The sequence below is a fragment of the Mus musculus genome, chromosome 1 (assembly GCF_000001635.26).
Source record: "Mus musculus strain C57BL/6J chromosome 1, GRCm38.p6 C57BL/6J".
In the NCBI taxonomy this organism is placed as follows: domain Eukaryota; kingdom Metazoa; phylum Chordata; class Mammalia; order Rodentia; family Muridae; genus Mus; species Mus musculus.
In genome coordinates this window covers 185072936-185090051 of record NC_000067.6, presented here as the reverse complement: position 1 = coordinate 185090051, position 17116 = coordinate 185072936, and the positions used below count along the sequence as shown (strand labels likewise).

At 43.3% G+C, this 17116-nt stretch overlaps 1 long non-coding RNA gene across 3 annotated transcripts; it reads left to right on the top strand.

Annotated features, from left to right (window-relative positions):
- Positions 1-4078: 4078 nt before the first annotated feature.
- Gm34732 lies at positions 4079-16451 on the top strand. 3 transcript variants are annotated; one of them, XR_373791.3, is made up of 3 exons: positions 4079-4237; positions 7020-7250; positions 15922-16451. It is a non-coding gene; the product is annotated as a predicted gene, 34732 (long non-coding RNA). The 3 variants fall into 3 exon arrangements; XR_001779897.1 differs by lacking the exon at positions 15922-16451 and having other exon boundaries at positions 7020-7330; XR_001779898.1 differs by lacking the exons at positions 7020-7250; positions 15922-16451 and adding an exon at positions 6581-6774.
- The last annotated feature ends 665 nt before the right edge of the window (positions 16452-17116 follow it).

Here is a 17116-nt window from a genome sequence, read left to right as displayed (position 1 = left end):
GTCTCCCTGCAAAGCAAATGGATTGGAGTCAGAGTGTGGGCTGGGTGTGGGCCTACTGCTCAAAGAACTTCGTGACCTATATCAGGTTAAATTCTGCATACTTCCCTGTCTGCATTTGTTCAAGATAAGAGGGTCTGGAAGAGAAAATGAAATCATGTGGATGTTGTCACCATTTGTGTGGCGTTTTTGAGGGCGCTGCACAAAGAGCTTCTTCATGCATGAAGACTGAGAGGGTCGATGGTAAAGCCTCTCTTGTCAGGCAAGACTACAATCTGAACGGCTTCAATGGTCTTTGTATCTAAAAGGTTTCCAGAGAAGGGGAGTTTGCAAAGTTCCAAGACGTTTTGTTTTTGGATCCCTGGAAGGCTCTGCATTTTACACTGTTTATGCTGCCCTTCAGTTCTTCCGTGTCTGTCAAAACATTACCAAGCAACTCCTGAAGGAAATGAGCCTCTCTATTTTCTGGCATGAGATGTGTTGCTATCTGTCTGTCTGTCTTTCTTATGGAGTTAGGGTAACCCTGTGGGAGTAAGAACAGGCAGTGCGGGACAACAGCCTATAGATGGACGCTGTACATGGTCTCTTCTTTATGTCAGAGTTCACAGTGTAGGTTGTCCCCATGGAACAGTGACAGGAAACATTGTGTTTCCCAACATTCCCTGGAATTACTCCATATTCAACCTCAGTGAAGACATTGAGGCATTCTAAAAATAACATTCTTGAGACATGGTTTCATGTATCTTGGGCTGTCTTCAAACTGGATATGTAGAAAAGGTTGACTATGAACTTCTCAACTTTCTGTCTCCATCTCTGAGATGCTGGGGTTACAAAACATGCCTGCTCTATGTGTTTCTGGGCATTGAACCCAGGGTTTCATGCATGCTAGGTAACCATGTTACCAACTGAGCTACAGCCCCAGGCTGACATGAAGCAGTTTTGCTTTGCTTTGTTTTGCTTTGTTTTGTTTTGTTTTGTTTTGTTTCGTTTCGTTTCGTTTCGTTTCGTTTCGTTTCGTTTTGTTTTGTTTTGTTTTGTTTTGTTTTGTTTTTGAAACAGGGTTTCATTGTAACTTTGGCTGGCCTGAACTTGGCTGGCCTCAAGCTTACAGAGATCTGTCTGCCTCTGCCCTGCCTCTGCCTCTGCTAGTGCTAGAATTAAAGGCATGTGCCAAGACCCAACGAGGGACATTTAAATAGAGGTCTTCAGGATGTCTTTCCTGAATGTCACAGGATAGAGAACATCAGCATCTTCCTCTGTTACTGTCTTGGATCCTCTGGGTCATACAAGGGTTAAGCAAGACTTTACTGTATGAGTCTTCAAGAAGAGGCTTAGCCTGGTGCCTCCCAGGCAAGGGGATTTTGCACACATTTCTTCCTCTCCACCACCAGACTCTTCCAAAAGCTCTTTGCCTGCCAGTTCTCACATCCAGTGTCCCTCCCTGTCCTCAGGACTCCCTCACACAGAACCTACCTTGTCCCCTTTCAAGTCTGGCAAAACACAGTCTGTCGTAATGAGTGCCATTGTGAAGGGTTGAAGATTCATCCCATCTATGTGCCCTACCCCCAGGATCATAAAAGGAGGTGGAAAGGCAAAAACTTCATCTCAGGGTTGTGAGTAGTTGCCTCAAATGTGCTAAAACTCAGTCAGCTAAGATTAACCTCTTTCCAAATTTCACTCTTTTTCTGTTGGAATAATTGTTACTCATACTCCCAACACAATGTCATGTGGACTCCCTTTCTTGTGGAATACTTCCATCATTTTGTGATGCTGAGGGTGAGAATATGGCTGCCACTGCCCAGAGTTAGTTAGTTACAAACAAACAAACAAACAAACAAACAAAAACAACTTCTTTAAACTTGTCCCAGAGGAGGGTGGCATCCAATTGTCCTTTATCTTTAGAAATGGCGGTAGGTTGTAAGAGTAATCTCGATTGTCTTCCTGATAGACATTCTCATCATACTGAGATTTCGTAATCATAACTCTAAAATCTAGCCCTTTCATTGTTCTCTATGCCCCAGGCAATGACTTAGGGGCCTATATAGGCCACTCCACTTTGTCTACTCATACCCTCTGCCTGAGTTAATTTCCTATAGCTGTGAGGAAAACCACCATGACCAAGGCAACCTACAGAAGAAAGGATTCATTTGGCTTATGGTTCTGGGGGGATAAGAGTCTGTGATGTTGGAGCAGAGGTAGCAGGTAGTGGCAGAGGATGCTGGGGCAGCAGCTGAGAACTCTCTTTGTCAGTGGCAAATTGGAAACAGAAAGAGCTAACTGGAAATTGTCTGACTTTTGAAACCTCCAAGTCCCTTCCAAGTGGCATATTTCCTCCAGTAAAGCCACACCTAATCTTCCTCAAAGAACATCAACAACTAGGGACAAAATATATTAATGTCCAAGACCATGGTGAAGATATCTCATTCAAACCCTCATCTTCGATGATAGTTCCTTTTACCATCACAAAATAGGAACAAGCCCAGAGGTTAATAGCTTGTGACCATAGGCATAGCCAGCAAGAATCAGAACCTATGTTTGAACTCATGTCCAGCTAACGCTAGAGAATGGTGTGTCATTTTAACTATAATCGGCAAGCGTGATAAACTGTCTGATTCTCAAAGAACCTTTAGATGTTGAATATGCAAGGTGCCCTGATACTCTATTTCCAGTAGGATGGCAACCACATTGTTTCCAATAAAAAAGATATGTGCATTGTCTACTGATGTTTACTGTAACTAAAATGATGTTAGGAAAAAAATGAAAAAGTTTCTGACCTGCTAAATTAATTTAGTTCTCTGAATGGGTGCCAAACTGGCAGGCTACAGAGTAAATTCCATGATTTATGCAAGAAATGGACACAGTGGTCATGTGCTTTCACCTTAACCTTGAAGGACCTCCTTTGTGTAGGACACCAGGTTAACATACCCTTCACACTTAGGTCCATCTTTGGACTCCATCAGCCTTGCTGGTAAGAATGCTGGCTCAATGGTTATAGTTGTGCTAGAACCTTTACCCAAGCCCTGAACTTTCAGAATCTAGATCTGAGCAGGAGTGTATATTTTCTAAATGTTCCCAGGCTTGGCTATCACTGCATTGTGGGAAACTCCTAGACTCTTCTGACTGGAACCTGGTGTTTATTTTTGTTTGGTTTTTGTCTTCCTCCACAGTGTGCAGAGTCCTCTTTTTGGGGGGCACTCTCCTGTCCTCAAACATACACAACAAAATGAGTGTCGGACTGGCATCAGGAAGGCTGGAAGAAATGTCAGGCTTGGTCAACTAGAGTCAACATTTGCTTAAGATGCCTTTGGGCACATCTGTGTAACCAGCAAATGTCTGTCCAAAACCTTAATCAGTGCTCTATATTTAAACACAGCTTTGATTTCTAAGATCTACTCATTTTTCACATATTTTCCCCATTATTTCTTTTCCATGTGTTCCTCTGTTTGCTTATTTATTTCTCAACAATCGTTTCCAGAGACCATAGGGCAAACAGAATGAAGCATGCTTAGAAATAGATAAGAAAGAAAACAAAAATTCCAGTCCCTTTGACAAAGACGAAAATAGCAAGCATATTAACTGCTGTTTAAGGGAAATGTTATCATAGTGTGGTAACCTGGCAATGATTCGTGTAGAGCTGGTAACACGCCAAGTCCCTGAAGATTACAGCAAGAAGGAAGAGGTGAGGGAAGTGGATCAAATTATTTTGCAGATGTTTCAGTGTGAAGGAAAGTAAGTAGATAGAGAAAAAAAATATACATGATCATCTAATCAATGTTCTATTGCTGTGAAGAGACACCACGATCAGGTCAACTCTTATCAAAGCATTTGGTTGGGGACTTACTTAGAGTTTCAGAGGTTGAGTCCATTTTAACATGATGGAGGACATGGCAGCAGGTAGGCAGGTGTTAGAGCTGTAGCTCTGAGAGCTAGATCATGATCCACAGGCCAAAAGTAAGAGCCTAGGCCTGACATGGGCTTTTGAAATCCCACACACCACCCCCAGTGACACAATAATGCCACACCTATTCTAACAATGCCACACCTCTTCATCCTTCTAATCCTTTCAAAGAGTTCCACTCCCTGGTGACTAAGCACTCAGATATACGAGGCTCTGGGAATCATTCTTATCCAAAGCACCACAATGATCTTTGGTCATTGTGGAGTCTCCCAGCTACAATAAGCAGGTTTCCATACTATCTGGAGTCACAAATCCGGAATATACACTCTATAGAACAATGAGGTGGGTTTTTTTTACTTCATTAATTTATTTATCTACTTCATTTTCTTTATACGGTCTTACTGCCACCTCCTCCTGTCCTCCCAGTTCCACATTTACAAATCTCTTCCCGCATTATTCCCTACCTTTCTCCTCAGTGAAGGGGAAGCACCCCTTGCTTACCCCCCCCCCCCATCCCTGGACATCTAGTCCCAACATAACTATTTCCTCTCTCACTGAAGCCCAACCAGGCAGTCCAGTTAGGGGAAGGGGATTCAATGGCAAGCAACAGAGTCAGAGACACCTCTCCACTCCAATTATTAGGGGAGCCACATGAAAACCAAGCTGTACATCTACTATAAATGTGTAGGGGCCCTAGGTCCAGCCCCTGCATGCTTTTTGGTTGGTTGTTCAGTCTCTGTGAGTTCCCTTGGGTCAAGGGTAGTTGGCTTTGTAGGTCTTCTTATAGTGTCCTTGAGCCCTCTGCTAGCTCAATTCTATCCCCAACTCTTCCACAAAACTCCCTGAGCTTCACCTGATGTTTGGCTATGGGTCTCTGCATCTGCCTCTATCTCCTGCTGGATGAAGCCTCTCATCCTAGGTTCCTGTCTACAAGCATAGCAGAGTATCCTTATTAGTGTATGGGGCTGGCTTTCTCTCCTGGGATGGGTCTAAAGTTGGGGTGGACATTGGTTGGCTATCCCTTAGTCTTAGCTCCATCTTTATCCCTGTGCATCTAGTAGGCAGGACAGATTTGGGTTGAAGGTTTTGTGGATGGGTTGATGTCCCCTTCCCTCCACTGGGAATCCCCCCTGGCTACAGGAGGTGGCCACTTCAGTCTCCATATTCCTCACTGATAGGAGTCTCAGCTAGGGTCACTTCCCATAGCCTCCCTTATCCCAGGTCTCCAGCTTGTCCCAGAGATGCCTCACATGGATTTCCATTCTCACTCCCAGAACCTTTCCTGTCCTCCCTCTCCCCACAGCAAGAACTCTTAGTGGTAGAGAAAGAGGCTTCATGCATAGAAATTTGCATCCACGTATCTGGGCTCTAGATGTCTGTGTGTCACAAAGTCCCTGACATCATTGATCTGGGGGTTTCTTTTAAAGAAGCACAACATATATTATTCACAGCCACAGTATACAAGCCAGATCAAGGCTGTGCTATTTGGGTAGAGAATCTTTGGCAGAGCACCTGCTGAGACTCTCCCACTTTAGGCCTGTCTTAGTTACCTTTGCTGTTGTTGTAATAAAATACCCCAATGAGTGCAACCTAAAGGAGAAAGGGTTTATTTTAGTTCATACTTTGAAGTTATAATCCCTCATGTTGGGGAAGTCCTGGTGACAGGAGCTTGAGGTAGCATTGCATCCATAGTTAGGAAGCAGACATAGAAGATTGTCTTACTCAGCTAACTTTCTCTTCTTATGCAGTACAAGGCCCCAGCATAGGGAATGGTGATGCCCATATTTAATTGGGTCTTTCTACCTCCATTAATCTAATCAAGGTAATCCCTCATAGTTGTTGATGTGTTTTCAATGTGATTCTACATGCTATCAAGTTGATATTGATTCTTAGCTGTCCTGGGCACACTCAGCACACTAGGAGCACACTCAACACAATGACTTTGAGTCATTGGACTAACGAGTGTGGTGGCTTCCTTCTCCCAGGTGAATCCACAGGCTTTCTCCCTGCTCACTCAGCCGAGTTCATACACTCTGGTTCCAATTCCTATCATGCAAGGCAAAGATCTCCTTTCCAAGGGGCACCCCCTTTTCTCCTTAATGCCCAACACTATACCTAAGAATGGGTACAAGCTGTGCATAATGGCACATTTCTATAATGCCGGCACTTGGGAGGTAGAGAACTTTTTTGTTTCCAGAAATCATGTCTGACAGAGACTTCTCCCCTTCTGCCTTCTGGAGAATCTTAACCTGTGTGCCCAGTGTCTTGGGGAAAAGACAAAGAACTCAAGATGTACAAATGATACAGGAGAATAGGACAGAGTGAGGCCAGGATAGATTAATAAAGGCTGCCAAATTACCATGCACACATACACAGAGAGGGGGGAGGGGGAGGGAGAGGGAGAGGGAGAGGGAGAGGGAGAGGGAGAGGGAGAGGGAGAGAGGGAGAGGGAGAGGGAGAGGGAGGAGTTCTAAGTCCTGAAGTGAACAGGGAGATCATGGCCTGAGGTACTGAACATGTCTGGTACTCCCAAAAACCCTAGGCATTCACACTTTTGTGTCTCTCACACTGCACCAATATCAGTGTGAGCAACAGGGCTGAGCAGAAATGGACGTTGGGGTATGAAAGAAAAGGATTCTATCTCCTATTTTATTTTCTTCCTCTCTTCCCTCTCTTCATCATCAGTCGTTTTGAAAAAGGCTACCTGTCTCATTCTGGTAACCCTATGGAGTGTCGCTAATGGCAAGGAACCAAGACCTCTTGCCAACAGACAGTGAGGAATGATGACTACCTAATAAAAAACACATGGGTGAGCTCGGCTATGGACTCTCTGGGCTTTCTTAAGTCCAAAAATTTGACTAACACTTTCAGTCAGAATCCGTAGCTATGCCTCACATTGATGGCTTGTCTGGCTGTACTAGATAATACATTCTATTTGAAACTGGTAATTTGGGGTCCTTTACTAGGCAGGAATAATAACTAATACAGGAAAACAACTTGGAACCTATAACATTGGGTACGACCCCAGGTGACAGTCCACAGGTGACAGCCCAGAGCCTGAAGTCCCCTTCCGCTTCTTTTGAGTTTTTACATATTGAATAAACTAGGACTTTCTTCCATAAAGGTGACCTCGCACCTGACCAGCAGCTGTGAACTGCAGCCCCCAGAGCCTTCAGAAGAATATGACTTCCATATCACCTCTCCCTCCAAAGAGCAAGCAGAAGATTTCTTGCGGCTTCTTCTGACCTAGAACTATTCATTCTAGATCCTGTTCAGTTGACTATCATGGAATGCTCGCAGCAATACAAAGAGGCATTGTTCATCCCTTTCCTAAAGCATTAATCAAGATTACTTGGTTAGTGGTTATTTTTTAAAGCCACTTCTCTGTTTCTCCACAGGCATACAGTTTGATTATATAATTTATGATGTCTTGTAGGTTTCTGTCTTAGTGAGTGTTCCTTTTGTTTTTGTGAGGAGACACCATGACCACTGCAACACTTATAAAGGAAAGCATTTAACTGGGCCTCGTGTACAATTTCAGAGATTTAGTCCACTGTTATTATGACAGGAAGCATGTCGGCACACAAGCAGTCATGGTGCTGGAGAAGTAGCTGAGAGTTCCATATTCTGATCTACATGAGACTCTAACCCTTGACATAGTTCCTCCAATAAGGTCACATCTCCTAGTCCTTTTACAGTACCACTCTCTGGTGATTACGTAATCAAATCTATGAGCCTATAGAGTTTATTCTCATTTGAACCACCACAGTTGGTAAGGCTAGGGGATTGTGGGCATACATGGTATACAGTATAGTCCATAAAACCTCTTACTTGGGCCCCCAACCCATCTCTCAAAAAATGTAGCAAGAAACTCCAAGGCATGAAGGCATTTGTTAAAAATCACTCCACAGAAGAAGGGTAAATCCCTTAAAGAGAACATGGCAGAGAACACACACTGCAGTGTAAACAAGAAATAAAACTTTATTCTGGCCATTCTCTTATATTCAATACCTGCTTATCCCAGAGCCTTGAAAACAAGGGGTCAATCAGAACCACAGAGCTTCCAAGCCTGTGATATTGATTTGCCAGGCAGGATGCGGGCAGCAAGGAAACTGACTTCAGAGGCCAGAAAGGGGGTGACCCACACGATGTAACAGTGAAATGCAGAAAATATTCAGAGTGTCTGAGTAATCCACCCAGAGTCACACAGCCACCAGAAGTACAGCAGAAACACAAATGACAACTCTGCTTTCCCAACTGGGGTCTGTGGAAAACCCTGATCAGAATCACATGGGACACTCTCCAAACACAGACTCTTCAGCCTGAAGCTAAAAGTACTGTTGGGATAGTTTGGAAGGATATGGAGGACAGCACGAGGGGCTTTGATTTATTTCTAACAAACTCCCTGAGTAATTCTACTTTCTGGCCAGTGTTGAGAAACACCCAATGCCACATTATTCTGAAACACATAAGCAGAGCTCCTAGGGAAAGATGTCAAATGACTAGGATGGTCACCTAATTTACCATCTACTTGGAGATACTTCTGGGATCAAAGGGGGCAGCTATTAATAATTGCACTGGGAAACTAAGTAGGAAGCAGGACTTTCCCAGGCAGAGAGCTCCCAGAGACAAGAGCAAAAGGACAGCCCGGCTCCTCACACATAAGGATGGCTATTGAGATCATTTAGTTTTATTACTTCTTGATAATTTTATTCTTGTTTATTCTCTCTCTCCCTCTTCCTCTCCCCCTACAGTGTGTGTATGTGTGTGCGTGTGCGTGTGTGTGTGTATAAAAGTGTGCGTACACATGACACATGTATCATGCTGTGTGAGTGTGGAGGTCTCTCCTTCCACACAGTTCCTCTTTCAGTCTCTTCCAGATTGGGCATCCTAGGCCAGCAGGCCTCATGAGCTTCCAGGTGGATCTCCTGTCTCCACCTCCAGTCTCCCTGAAGAATGGGGTGTACTGGTGTCTTCTGCTGAGCCCAATGCCTGGGTTTAGCAGATCTCCTAGGCATTCTTATTTACCTCAATCTAAAATGAACTGCTTCCCATTGGGCTCTAAGAAGCAGCTTCCTGCGACTGGAGGCTGATCATTTAGCAAATACTGATTTGCAATTTGATCCAAAGGACAAACTAATCAAGTTGAGTTATCAATCCCTTGCTGAGTCCTGCATGGCTGCTTCGGAAGGGATGGCGAGACATAATTCCCACCCCTGGAGCAGATCCAGTCGGACATGGGCCTGCACAAATGTTGGTGGTTGCTATAATAATGTACATAATTTACTTTTTGTTCCTCCTTTGGGAAATGGTCTCCCCACCAAAGTTATCAGAGAATGTTCTCCCTGCCAAGGAAGAAGCATGAGTGTGTGTGTGTGTGTGTGTGTGTGTGTGTGTGTGTGTGTTGGGGGGGGGGGTGTCCAAGGGTATGTCCCAGCAAAATGGTAAATGCTGTGACCTTCAGGACAGCCCTTACAGCTGTGGGGAAGAACTCTGAAAACCAGAGTTCAAGAATATATAATTTTTTAATATGCAAAATATAAGGATGCAATATGAATTATATGAGTTGCCTCATAGAGCTAGAAGGACAGAGGTGGTAGCTTTGTGAGCCAGCTTGTCAGAACGATATTAGGGAAGGAGATAAGGAGATTTAGTGAGTGGTCGTCACAGGACAAGATCCCACCTAGCTAAATTGATGTTTTTGTGCTTAAAAGGCAGGTAGATTTCTGAGTCCTAGGATTTCAGCCTAAGACAGAGCTAATTTTGGCCCAGGCCTGGTGGGAATGGTGATCTCAGAGCCAGATCTCACTCAGCTAGCTTATTGTCTGTGTACAAAGGCAGGCAGATCTCTGAATTTATTTGCTATGCTAAAAAAAATGTACTTGCTGTCTTTTCTAAGATTCCAGGGGCTAAGGTCATAAAATGCTGATTCATGAGATAATGAAAAGGGAAGCCGAGGTGGACGATTGAATTGATATGCAAATAAAAGAAACTGGGCTTTGGTCTGCAAGAGCTGAGCTGCCTGGAGCTCTCTAGAGGGCAGAACACAGAGCGAGCTCTCAGCTTGTAGCCATGACTGACTTCAAGTTCTTTTCTTTTTCTTTGCTGCTCCCAAACACCCTTTCCCCAGGACCCCCTCTCCAAGCCAAAGCTGGTCCTTGGCATTACCTCTTGTAGGCTACCTGAGGTCACCAACAGAAGAACCAGATCCCCATCATACATGATGTGATGTGTTTAAGTATGTTCTACAAATTGCCATGTAAAACCCAATTGTTGGTTATGGCATGGAACTACACTGGGATGAATAACGGCCAGTTTTTGCTATGAGTCTGATGGGATTTACAACTCTAACAAGGGGATTCAATGAAGCTCTGCTCCAGGAACTGCACTCTGAGAATGGCTGTCTTGATTAAAGAGACTGCAGACAAGCCTGTGTGGCTGGTGAGGAAACGAACGGTTGCTCATACAGGCTCTCCTTGATCTGCCCTGGCAATTACTGTCTGCACAGTACAGCTGGCAATTAATCACACCTTGTCTTCTGACAGCTCTCTTCTTTGCTTGAATGATATTTACATCTTTTTGTTGTTGCCTTCGTGCTTCAGAAGCAGACAGGAGAGAGACCAACCAGTGGGAAGTGGGAGGTTTCAGGCCCTGAGGTGGGAGCAGGAAAAGGTTATAAAGCCCACTGAGACTTTCTGTGAGAAAGTGGATCTGAAGGTAGACGGGCTTCATCACAAGAGGAGGAAGAAAACAAAGAGGAAGGGAACTCATGAGCTTCTGAGATGCACAGGACAGCAAAAAACAGGCTTAGAAAATACAGTATGACACGCAAGCAAGGGCTGCAAGGGAGATGAAGAGGGAGGTGCTAAGGCTCAGAAAAGGAACCCAAACATCATTTAGCATCCTATTTATCATTGGCTGTAAAAAAGGTAGACTATGGTGCTGTGTGTGTGTATGTATGTGTGTGTGCGTGCATGTTTGAGTGAGTATAGGCATGTGGATACATATATAAGTACATGTGAGTATGTGTGTTTAAATATGTGTGCAGGTGAGTGTATATGGGTGATTGCATTGTGTGAATGTATGTATGAGAATATATGTATATGTTTGAGTATGTGTGTATGTAAGTCTATGTGTGAGAGTTTGTGAGTATATATGTGTATGTGTGAATGTATATGTGTATGAGTGTCTATATATATACATATTATGTAACTGTATTGTGAATGTATGTATGAGAATATGTGTATGTGAGTGTATATGTGCATGTGAGTATATGTGTATGAATGTGTATGAATATATGTGACTATATGTGTGTGATTATATGTGTGTATGTATGTGTATGTATATATGTATATATGTGTGTGAGTATATGTGTATGTGTGAATGTATGTATGTGAGTATACGTGTATGAGTGTGTGTGTGTGAGTATATATGTGTGTGAGTGTATGTGTGTTAGCATGTATGTGTGAGTATATGTGTATGTGTGAATGTATGCATGTGAGTATACGTGTGTGAGTATACATGTGTGAGTGTGTGTGTGTGAGTGTGAGTATATGAGTATATCTGTGTGAATGTATGTGTGTGAGTATATGTGTATGAGTGTGAGTATGTGTGAAAGTATGTATGAGTGTATGTGTGTGAGTTTATATGTGAATGTGTGTGTGAATGTATGTGAGTATACGTGTGTGGGTGTGTATGTTGAAGACAAGGTGTCTTGAGTGGGATTACTCACCATCAGGAGATCCAGTTCATGGACTGATACAGTGTGGATGAATACACTCCTAGGAAATGGGTCAGGGTCAAACACTGGGGGGAAAACAACAACTTTAAAGACAACAGGTGAAGTCAGAAGAGGTTCTTAAAGAATCTGAAGCGGCTTTTTTGAGATGGGTAGTCCATGCCTTGTTTAGATTCTATGCCCTTCCCTTCTGTGGGCTAGTCCACACCCATGTGCAAGTGGCAGCCCCTCTGTTCTGACTCTGACAGCTGAATTAGTTTGCAGTGCTAAGGACCTTGGGGAATTCCTGAGCCACAGTGAGGGCCATGACTCTTTAAAGAAGAGCAGCATCCCTGGGGACCACAACCTTCCACATCTGATAAATGAAAAAAATCTCATGGGGAAAGGTAAACTGTGGTGTTCTTCTGTTTCCTCTCCAGCCACCACCCCACCTCTGAGAAACTAGCTTTTTCAAGTGTTAATGCTGCTAATGTCTGTGGTACATTGCAAGATCTAAGCAACGTGAGCCTGTACATTGCTTGGTGACATTATGGCGGCCAACAGTGAAGAGGAGCCAGAGAGATGGTTCAATGGCAACTCTTGGAAAAGAAAACACTTAATTGGGGGCTTGCTTACAGTTTTAGAGGGCTAGTCCATAGTTATCATGGTTGGAATCACACAGGCACGGATGGCACTGGAGCAGTAACTGAGAGCTTTATATTCTGATCCTTTGGAAGTAGGCAGAGCAATACACACTGTACTTCATGTGGGCTTTTGAAACCCCAAAGTCTACCTCCAGTGACACACTTCCTTCAACAAGGACACACCTCCTAACCCTTCTAATCCTTCTCAAACAGTTCCATTTACTGGGGACCAATCATTCAAACATATGAGCCTATGGGACCATGCTCATTCAAACTGCCACAGTGGGTAAATGTATTTCTGTATAAACCTGGAAACATTAGTTTAATCCCCCAAACCTACGTAAAAGTAGAAAGAGAACTGACTCTACAAAAAGTGTCTGACCTTCACATGCACCATGGCTTGTCCCATTCCACCCAACAAACTAAAAATATATACAATTTTATAAGCCATGATAAGGAGCTGAAAGAAGTCTACTTATGTCGTAGGTTTCATGACATCGGTAGTACCACGGTGGACCTATGTCTGTGGTGAGGCTGGTGTAAACTATATGTGATGCTTTGTATATTCTTAGGCCAGGGAGTGGCACCATTTGGAGGTGTGACCTGGTTGGAGTAGGTGTGTCACTGTGGGTGTGGGCTTAAGATCCTCACCCTAGTTGCCTGGAAGTCAGTCTTCCACTAACAGCCTTTGGATGAAGATGTAGAACTCTCAGCTCTGCCTGTGCCATGCCTACCTGGATGCTACCATGTTCCCACCTTGATGATAATGGACTGAACCTCTTAAAAGGAAATAAAACTTGAGACCTGTGATTCATGTAATTTATGTCAAATAGCCCAAAGAGTAGTTTGTGAGCTTTGAAACCTGGGGCTGAGAACATAGCAGAACAGGCCAGGACATGCCCGGGCAGGCCCATCGTTGCATGTCCTGACTGTCCTAGTGCCTTCCTATCTCCCGCCCTTCTGACAGTCTGTTGATGATTAAATGGACCAATCATGTGAAACTGCGCCAATTCCTCCCCTAGCCCCACCCCTTTTCTATAAAAACCCCTAGCTTCCAAGCCTCAGGGTCGAAACCACTGTCTCCTGCGTGAGATACGTTTCGAACCGGGGCTCTGCCATTATGGGTCCACCATGTGGTCGACACCTCTGTCTCTTGCGGGAGATACGTGTAGGCCTGGAGCTCCGTCATTAAACTACCTCATGCTTTTACATCAAGGTAGTCGTCTGTTCGTGATTCTTGGGTGCGCGTCAAACAGAAATTGAGTGGGGGTTTCCCCACTAGGTTCTTTCACTCTGAGCATGTAAGCCAGCCCCAATCAGTGTATGGTCCATTTGTTTACATGCTGTATACAGGGCTTGACAATGACAGTAAAGTTCTGTAGCGCTGGCTTTTGTTTTTGTGATATTTTTACTATGGCTTCAGGGTGTACTTCTACTTATAGATTTCAAAAGTTACTGTAAATCAGGATGGGCCACGAGCAGCCCCGTACATTTTATAGTCATCCCTCAATTGATCATTTTCCCTTATTCTCTCCCCCACTCCCATTCCCCTTATTCTTACCATGACCTATTATTTTGCCTATTGTGTCCCTGTAAGCAACAGACTAAAAAGTGTCTGCGTGTGATGCACATATGACAGGTAATCAGTCAACTTGATGGGACTTAGAATCACCATGGGAACACATCTCTGGGTGCTTCTATGAGAGAGGTTTCAGAAACATTTAACTGAGGAGGAAAGACCACCCTTGATGTTAGAAACACCATCCCATGGGTTGGGGGTTTTAACCGAATTAAACACAGGAAACCGAGCTGAGCACCAGTATCCATCTCTCTCCACTTCCTGATTGCAGATGCAGTGTGACCAGAGCCAAGTCTTCCCTGCTGTGACAGCTGATAGGTATTTTGTTACAGGAATGAGAAAAGTAACTAAAATGCATTTGCACAAGCACACATTCTCATAGTCACACACATGCACACACGCATGCACACATGCACCATATAAACTTGGTGTGAGTAGGCAATATCACATAGGTTTGAGTACACAATGTGATGTTTGCACAATGACAAAATAATCCAGTAGTGGATTTCTTAGAACAAATCCCTGTTGAAGTCTACAAGATAGCGCGGTGGTGGCGGCAGAGGCAACCTGAGTTTGATCCCTGGTACCCACAAAAAAAAAAGTGGGATATGGTGGTATGTATCTACAATTCCAGCATTCTTAGGGTAAATTGGAAGGTGGAGACAGGAAAATCGTCCGAAAGCTTGAGGACCAGCTAGTCTGAAGTGTGTAGCATCAGAGTGGCAGAAGTACAAGACCCCATCTCGAAACAGGTTGGAAACAGAAGGGACTCTTGAAGAGCTATCCTATGACCGTTACGCATGTTCCTTGACACAGGCACACCCACACACATGTATACAGATAATAAATAAAAGAAAAGAAAGCAAAAATAAGATTCTGCCACTAAGTGACGTTAATCAAACCTTTAAACATACCTGTTGACTCCTTGATAAACCCTGAGCACGTAACTTCCATCCCACTATTTTACACCATCTTCTTCTAAGTCTGCAATGTTTAGTTCTGTAAATTATGTTGGAACTTTAATCTTTGATACCCCAGCATCTCAAGTTCTTGGTGTGTCTACTTGGCACAGAATCATTTAATGAAAACATCTTATGTTTTCTATTATTTCCTTTCTATTTCATAATTTCATCATCTCTTATTCACGGAATATCTTTCTTCTTTCACATCATGTTGTAATGAATGTTCCCACTTTCCCAGCAGTGAAGTGTTCTGTATTGGGTTTATTGTTGACTCAAAATTTAACAATGACAAAAAACTAAAGCAAAAGGAAACTTGTGGTTTTTCATATTCTGATTGCTTCATGTTATTCTCAAGACTGGCACGACTTTCCTTTTCTGGGACACAGTGGAAAGATCCATAGACTAACCAAAATAAAATGTTCCTAGTTTCAAGGTCAAATGGATATTCTTTTCTTTAAGTTGCCCAAGTTAATTAAAACCACAAGATGGTTTTGTTTGCTTGATATTTGATCTAAGTATTTCTTGGATATCTTTCTGTTTTTTCTAGAGTCAACGATTTTCTGTTCTATATTCTTATAAAGTATCATATCTTCACATTGTTCTGATCTTGTCTCGTTTTTACACTTAGTTATCTTTGCAGAGCCCAGCTGCCTTCCTGAACCCTGCTTCAGCTTAACTTCACAGCTCACATCTAAGCATCCTCCTCTGCCTCCTCAGCCTCGTCCTCTGGAATCAGGTCTTTCTTCTTCCTCCCTTTTGCTCTGTCTACATCTTGTGGTTTCTGCTGAGTAAAATGTAACAGCTTTAGACTAGTCTCCTGCTCTGTCCCAACTGATGGGACCAATACAGAGTTTAATGGTAGTATGGGGGTTTCTGTTGGTTGAAGGACACCTCAGAGCCAATTAACTAAACTGTAGCAAATTGGTTTTATGGACTGCACTGTAGCCAATCAGGCTGCTCTCAGACTGCGCTGCAGCCAATCAGGCTGTTCTCAGATTGTACTGTAGCCAATCAGGTTACTCTCAGATGCACTGCAGCCAATCAGGCTGTTCTCTGGCTGCACTTTAGCCAATCACGTTGCTCTCTGTGCTTTAGCTCTGATTTTTTTTTTTTTTTTTTGACAGGGTCTGATCACACTGTTGGCGGGAGTCCTCGGAACCTGTTCTGCGGTTGGGAGCCTTGCTATTAAGCAAATTGTGTTTTGTGCTCTCTTGTTTGTTTTTCACTTCTCTCAAACTTTACTAATTTTAATTGATCTAAAGAATTCCCCCTTTTTGTTATTTCTTAAGAATAGACAAAGTTTTATTTTTCTCAAAATACTTTATTCTGCCCAATTGACAGTGTGTGTCCTGCGTAGAACTCATAAGTTACAAACTGTTCTGTGGGACAGGGAGGTGGCCCACTGAGTAGAAGCACTTTCAGTTTTGATCCTTGAAATCAACATAAAGCATACATCTATAATCCAGCACAGCTCCTGTGAGTTGGGAGGCTAAGACAGGAGAACACTGAGAAGTCTGGTGTCTAGCTAGCCTGGAATACACATGGCGGCAGAACTGAGAGTTTCATCCTCAAAGCAAGGAACAAGGAAAGAAGCAACTCCTGAAAGTTATCCTTCAACATCACCCCCCGCCCCCCGCCACTCACACACACAGGTGTGCCCTACAGTGACACATACCTATAGACACAGTTGAATTAAAAAGAGAGAGAAAAGAAAATTGTTTTTGTAGACAATTATTTGAACTTCCAGTGTACTGAAAAATATGACAGCTTAATTTGTCTTCACATCTGGATTGTTTAATTTTTCTCGAAGAGTTTTAAAAACTTTTATTCTTGCAGTCACTAAATTTCTTGAAGTATAAGGATTTTTGCCATTTCTCTTAGTTAAGGGTGATGCTGACAGGGCCCCACCCCCTGTGAAGAATCTTGCCTGTCTTCACTCTCCAAGTTTTTAACTTATTGCTCCTTTAAACACACCCTTCCTTTCACTGTGGTCTTTGTCTGTCATAGTCTAAGACTCAAACATAATGGCCCGGGATCATTAGACAGTCCTACTTGTTCTGAGATTTCCTTGATTTTATTGTTAGTTTTTTTACTTAAAAAAGGGGGGGGGGGAAGAAAAAAAGAAACGAAAAAAAGAAAAAAGAAACGAAAAAAGTAAAAAATGAAAAGAGAAAAACAAAAGAAAAAAAAAGAAATTCTCTTTCTGTTCTGCAAGGAGAGGAGGAAGCTGGGAGTGAATGGATATGGCTGCTGTGTGCACAACTGTGGCAGAGACACCAGTGCCCGAAACCATGGGAATGGCAACGCCTTCCCCAGGGT